The sequence below is a fragment of the Oncorhynchus gorbuscha genome, linkage group LG16, assembly GCF_021184085.1.
Source record: "Oncorhynchus gorbuscha isolate QuinsamMale2020 ecotype Even-year linkage group LG16, OgorEven_v1.0, whole genome shotgun sequence".
NCBI classification, from domain to species: Eukaryota; Metazoa; Chordata; class Actinopteri; order Salmoniformes; family Salmonidae; genus Oncorhynchus; species Oncorhynchus gorbuscha.
In genome coordinates this window covers 41117989-41124569 of record NC_060188.1, presented here as the reverse complement: position 1 = coordinate 41124569, position 6581 = coordinate 41117989, and the positions used below count along the sequence as shown (strand labels likewise).

The 6581-nt window shown below is 39.8% G+C and overlaps 1 non-coding gene across 1 annotated transcript; it reads right to left on the bottom strand.

Annotated features, from left to right (window-relative positions):
- Positions 1-4553: 4553 nt before the first annotated feature.
- Positions 4554-4606, bottom strand: LOC124000945. Its single transcript, XR_006832708.1, has one exon. It is a non-coding gene; the product is annotated as a U7 small nuclear RNA (small nuclear RNA).
- Between the last annotated feature and the right edge of the window lie 1975 nt (positions 4607-6581).

Sequence of the window (6581 nt, the reverse complement as noted above, 5' to 3'; positions counted from 1 at the left end):
GGGTGTGTGTGTGTGTGTGTGGGATGGGGGGTGTTCAAAGGTGGCTTTTGATCATGTTATTGGATTCCTCATGTCTTACTCAACGGTAGGAATAAGTTTGGTACAAGTCAGATGTTGGGCACTATCTTTGTTGAATATTCTGGAAATTCTATACATTTAAAAAAAATACTTGCAGTGGTCAGGGAATGTTAGAAATTACAAAAAACGATTGCAAAATACAGATATAAAATAACATAAAGATCAATGTATCAAAATAAACAACAAAATAATTGTACACTTGAATTTTGTCATGTATTTAATTAAAATACATGTATTTTGTATTTTAAAACACAAAAATAGATTTACAAGTAGCTGGACTGAACAGCAACAACATTCTCAGTAAATGTTAAAATTTTGTTTGGCTTGTTATGAGTGTGAAATGTTTAAGCAATAAGGCACGAAGGGGTGTGGTATATGGCCAATATACCATGGCTAAGGGATGTTCCTACGTACGACGCAACACAGAGTGCCTAGATACAGCCCTTAGTTATGGTACAGTGGCCATATACCACAACCACCAGAGGTGCCTTATTGCTATTATAAACTGGTTATCAACATAATTAGAGCAGTAAAAATACATGTTTTATCATACTCGTGGTATACAGTCTGATATACCACGGCTGTCAGCCAATCAGCATTCAGGGCTCAAACCACCCAGTTTATAATGTTTTTTATCTACCTTAGTTGAGCAGATCACTCTGGATAAGACTGTCTGCTAAATGACCAAAATGTATATGTATATATGAAAATTAACATACCAAAATGAACAGTAAAACACACTGTATATTTTTCAGGGCGAAGCACATTAAAATGATAGTCAGCATGCTTTGCAATTGTTCATTTTTACATATACATTTAGTTATTTTAGCAGACGCTTTTATCACCCCATAGTGCCATCAGACCTCTGATACCAATGCATGGGGTAAGGGGGGCCACAAAATGTGAACCGCTATTAAAATGGTATAGAAACGTATTTTGTATTTTGAAAATACAAACGACAGTATTTTGACAAATCTAAATACATTGGAGTGTATTTCAACCCAGTGCAATTCAAATGACAAAATACTCAGAAATCATTCAAATACACTGCCCATCATTGCCAGTGGTAAACAATCAGCTGAATACAATAGCAAATCCGTTTAACACCAAGCAAATACATCGGCTGAATACAGATTGGCAATAGTGAGTATATAAACAACAATCTGAGAGGACTGGCAAAACAATGCAGCACCAGCTGCGCCACTAATACAATCATCCGGCAGAAAATGTAAATAGTGTTGGTAACCCATATTTACCATTTAAAGAAGTGAATGTCCCGTTTCATGTGGCTGATTAGAGCCTGTTTCTATATAAAAGGATAGTGAAATTTACCATCAATACAAATACTCCCAGATCACTTTTCAAAATAAGATTCTCAGCTGCCACTTAAGGGGCCATAGAGACGGCAGTAAAACTGTGCAGTGGACCATCTCTGGCTAGTGAAAAGGATATGCACTGCCAGACCATCTCTGGCTAGTGAAAAGGATATGCACTGCCAGACCATCTCTGGCTAGTGAAAAGGATATGCACTGCCAGACCATCTCTGGCTAGTGAAAAGGATATGCACTGCCAGACCATCTCTGGCTAGTGAAAAGGATATGCACTGCCAGACCATCTCTGGCTAGTGAAAAGGATATGCACTGCCAGACCATCTCTGGCTAGTGAAAAGGATATGCACTGCCAGACCATCTCTGGCTAGTGAAAAGGATATGCACTGCCAGACCATCTCTGGCTAGTGAAAAGGATATGCACTGCCAGACCATTTCTGAACACTGGCAACCAGAAGCATGGGAATGATATGGCTCTGTAGGTGTCTTGAATAAGGAACATGAATGATTACTTGCCAGTCATATGCAGGTTTGGGACCCCATAATGTCCTAGTGGAATGATGTTTTTAGACATTTTATGAATACTTTCTGAAGGCACTGTAAATAGATAATATCTGGACAACAAACACCCCAAAACAGTATGTCTGGCCTTATTTACGCAACAGTTTTATTTATGAGAACAGACAAATGGCGACGAGTTCAGTTAACTTTGTCATAGCTTATACAAAAAGTCAGAGTTTAAATGGCTTCTAACCTCACAGTGCATTTACATTTTGCGAGTAGTAGTAGCACACTTTGCCACATTTCCCAGGATTTCATGTGCCAAATTATTTTTAATGTACATATACCACAGCTACAGTTAAATAAATCATCCAACAAAATGTAAGAAGGAAATGTTGCACTGTCTACACTGGCATGAGGCATTTTAGCCCAGATATCTGAATAATGAATATATCGTGTACTTATTTTAAACATCCTTTTAACCTCAAACTCTGATGCCCTCTGGTGGCCTTTTCTAAGCGACACATAATATTGTACACTACCCTCATAAAGTACATTTCGGTTTCAAAACTATAAGTCCTACAAACACATGCTTAATACTGTTAGAAAGGTAAGAACTGGGGTTCTGATCAATGTGACTACTACAATACTTATTTTCCACCATAATTTGCAAATGAATTTTTAAAATCCTACAATGTGATTTTCTGGATTTTTTTCTCATTTTGTCTGTCATAGTTGAAGTGTACCTATGATGAAAATTACAGGCCTCTCTCATCTTTTTAAGTGGGAGAACTTGCACAATTGGTGGCTGACTAAATACTTTTTAGCCCCACTGTATATATCCATGAACTTTTTTTATTGTAACCAATGTGCTAGATCAAAAGTACATGTGGAGGATGCATACAATTGAATGTGGATGGAGACATTGCTAAACAATGAGCATCAGGTTGTACCCTTTCCATGCATATTAACTGTTTTCACTTTTGGTGACTTTGGTACGCCCCAAACCCGCCGGACCCAGTACCGGGTCCAAAACAACCACTCAGAGTTTAACAGGTTAAAACATGTGATCTAAATGCTATTTTATTCAGGACACTGAACCATGGCTCCTGTTCATTAGAGGTCAAAGTGTTTCACTCCCATGAGTCCAGCCGTGACGCTTGTGTCATTCCCACCTACAGTTGTCCTGGCTCAACTAAAACTCCCCACTGCAATATCTGCACCCACAACAGAGGGCCACCGGATCCCGAAACTGCATATAGAATCCCAGTTTAATGACGAAACATCTATTGCAATCCCTTTCAAGTAGAATACATTACATCTACATTACATTACAACACACTTGACAGCTTAACACATGGAATGTTGCAATGTATTCAATGTTTTACATTCGGCATGCATTTGTTGTGCAGCATGAAATAAATATAATGTGGAAAATAAAGACTTCTGAAGCCAAAGTAACACTTCTCTGTTCTACATTATGCGTCAAATCATTCTGACCTCAATAGCTAACTCCTCCATATGGACTGCACTCCAACCATTAATTAATATTTATATGTCGTTTCACATCGCTTCGTGGGTTTAAAATGTTTAATTTTGGCTCAGGGCCATTAAACAATTTTGCTAAAGTGCCTTTATTCGGGTAACTGCCAAAATAGAGGAAACACCAACATAAATAAAGGTCTAAATTCAATCAGATCAAGTGTTAAATGTAAAGAAGGCTGCATAGGATTTCTCTTAATGTGATTCCATGTTGCAAATGGCAATGTCAGTTTTAGGTATAATGCTGCGAGCCGCTTGTGGATTTGACAGCTTTAACGCAGCCCCGCCTTTGACACCATCAAAACATTATCTATGAGGATTTCTGCTAAAGCGGATCTGATTGAATCAGGCCCAAAGTGTCTTAATGAGGCATTGGGTCACAACAAGCCAGAACAGCTTCAATTCACCTTGGTATTGATTCTACAAGCGTCGGGTACTGCAACCCCATTCTTCCATGATAAAGTCCATCATTTGGTGTTTTGTTGGTGGTGGTGGTGGTGGTGGTGGTGGTGGTGGTGGTGGTGGTGGTGGTGGTGGTGGTGGTGGTGGTGGTGGTGGTGGTGGTGGTGGTGGTGGTGGTGGTGGTGGTGGTGGTGGTGGAAAACGCTGTCTCAGGCACTGCCACAGAATCTCCCGTAAGTGTTCATTTAGTTGAGATCTGGTGACTGAGATGGCCATGGCATATTATTTACATTGTTTTCATGCTCATCAAACCATTCAGTGACAACCTGTACTCTGTGGATGGGGGCAATGATAGATAAAATAATGGGCAAAATCATTTATACATGACCCTAAGCATGCCCACATAAATACTATAGTATACTATTGTATAAATACTACAGTGTTCACTGTAGTGTTTTTGCGTACTTTACTGTAGTCCGCAAAAACACTACAGTGAATACTGTAGTATTTGCTGTCCTATTTACTGTAGTGTACTGTAGTATTTACAGTAAACTATAGTATGAATAATGTAGTAAATAAAAAAAATTAGTATAAGCTATAGTAATTCATGTAATGTTTTTCTTGATTGTAATATACTGTAGAATTAACTGTAGTGTTTTTGCAGACATTACTGTAGTATTTACTATAGTGCGAAATAGAAATGGAGGCTTTCTCCTTCAGGAAACCTACTGGATAAATACTAAAAGAGCACATTTTCCATCTTCTGCAGGCAGGCGGGTGAACAGAACAGAACAGTGCTTCTGCTCTTTTCTATAAACTATAGGGAACACAATATACGGTCTATACTTGGCATGTAGGTTTGTCAGTTATGAGTGGCACAGATTTCAATATGGGGAGGGGAATGGGAAGGGCATATGTTAATAAAATAAAGTCGTTTTTAATAAAGTTTTAAAAAGTGTAGTGTTTTTTCGGACTGTAGTGTTGTTGCGGACATTGTAGTATTTACTACAGTTTTTTGGCTGATAATACTGTAGTACGTACTATAGTATTCTACAGTATATTACAACATTCTATAGTAAGTACTTGTGGTGCTGTAAAGGCCAAACCCTCTTACCACGCCCTTCACGCACCTTCCCAGCTCCTTCCTTCCCAGTTAGAAAGCTAATAGAGCCGGGCTGAGTTCATTACTCAATCGAGTGTTTGGTTGAGATCTGGTGACTGAGATGGCCATTGCATATAATTTACATTGTTTTCACGTTCATCAAACCATTCAGTGACAACCCATGCTCTGTGGATGGGGGCAATGTCATCCTATGAGGGCATAGCATTCGTGCTGTGGGGATGTTTTTCAGCGGGAGGGTCTGGGAGACTAGTCAGGATCGAGGCAAAGATGAACGGAGCAAAGTAGAGAGAGAGATCCTTGCTGAAAACCTGCTCCAGAGCGCTCAGGACCTCAGACCGAGGCAAAGGTTCACCTTCCAAAAGGACAACGACCCTGTACACAGCCAAGACAACTTATGAGTGGCTTCGAGAGGAGTCTCTGAATGTACTTGAATGACCCAGCCAGAGCCCAGACTTGAACCCGATTAAACATCTCTGGAGAGACATGCAAATAGCTGTGCAGCGACGCTCCCCGTCCAACCTGACAGAGCTTGAGAGGATCTGCAGAGAAGAATGGGAAAAACTCCAAATACAGCTGTGCCAAGCTTGTAGTCATACCCAAGAAGAACTGCTGCCAAAGGTGCTTCAACAAAGTACTGAGTAAAGGGTCTGAATACATACAGTTTAAGACAGAAGTTTGCATACACTTAGATTGGAGTCATTAAAACTAGCTTTTCAACCACTCCACACATGTCTTGTTAATAACAAACTATAGTTTTGGCAAGTCGGTTAGGACATCTACTTTGTGCATGACACAAGTCATTTTTCCAACAATTGTTTACATACAGATTATTTCACTTATCATTCACCGAATCACAATTCCAGTGGGTCAGAAGTGTAAATAGACTAAGTTGACTGTTGACAGCTTAGAAAATTACAGAAAATTATATCATGGCTTTAGAAGCTACTGATAGTCTAATATAGATAATTTGAGTCAATTGGAGGTGTACCTGTGGATGTATTTCAAGGCCTACCTTACAACTCAGTGCCTCAGTGCTTGACATCATGGGAAAATCCAAATAAATCAGCCAAGATATTTAAAAAAATGGTAGACCTCCACAAGTCTGGTTCACCCTTGGGAGCAATTTCCAGACACCTTAAGGTACCACACTCATCTGTACAAACAATAGTACGCAAGTATAAACACCATGGGACCACACAGCTGTCATACCACTCAGGAAGGAGATTCTCTCTCCTAGACATGAACGTACTTTGGTGCAAAAAGTGCAAATCAATCCCAGAACAACAGCAAAGGACCTTGTGAAGATGCTGGAGGAAACAGGTACAAAAGTATCTATATCCACAGTAAAATGAGTCATATATCGGCATAACCTGAAAGGCCGCTGAGCAAGGAAGAGGAAGAAACCACTGCTCCAAAACCGCCATAGAAAAGTCGGACTACGGTTTGCAACTGCACATGGGGACAAAGATCATACTTTTTGGAGAAATGCCCTTTGGTCTGATGAAACATAAATAGAACTGTTTGGCCGTAATGCCATCGTTATGTTTGGAGGAAAAAGGGGGAGGTTTGCAAGCCGAAGAACACCATCCCAACCATGAAGCAAGAGG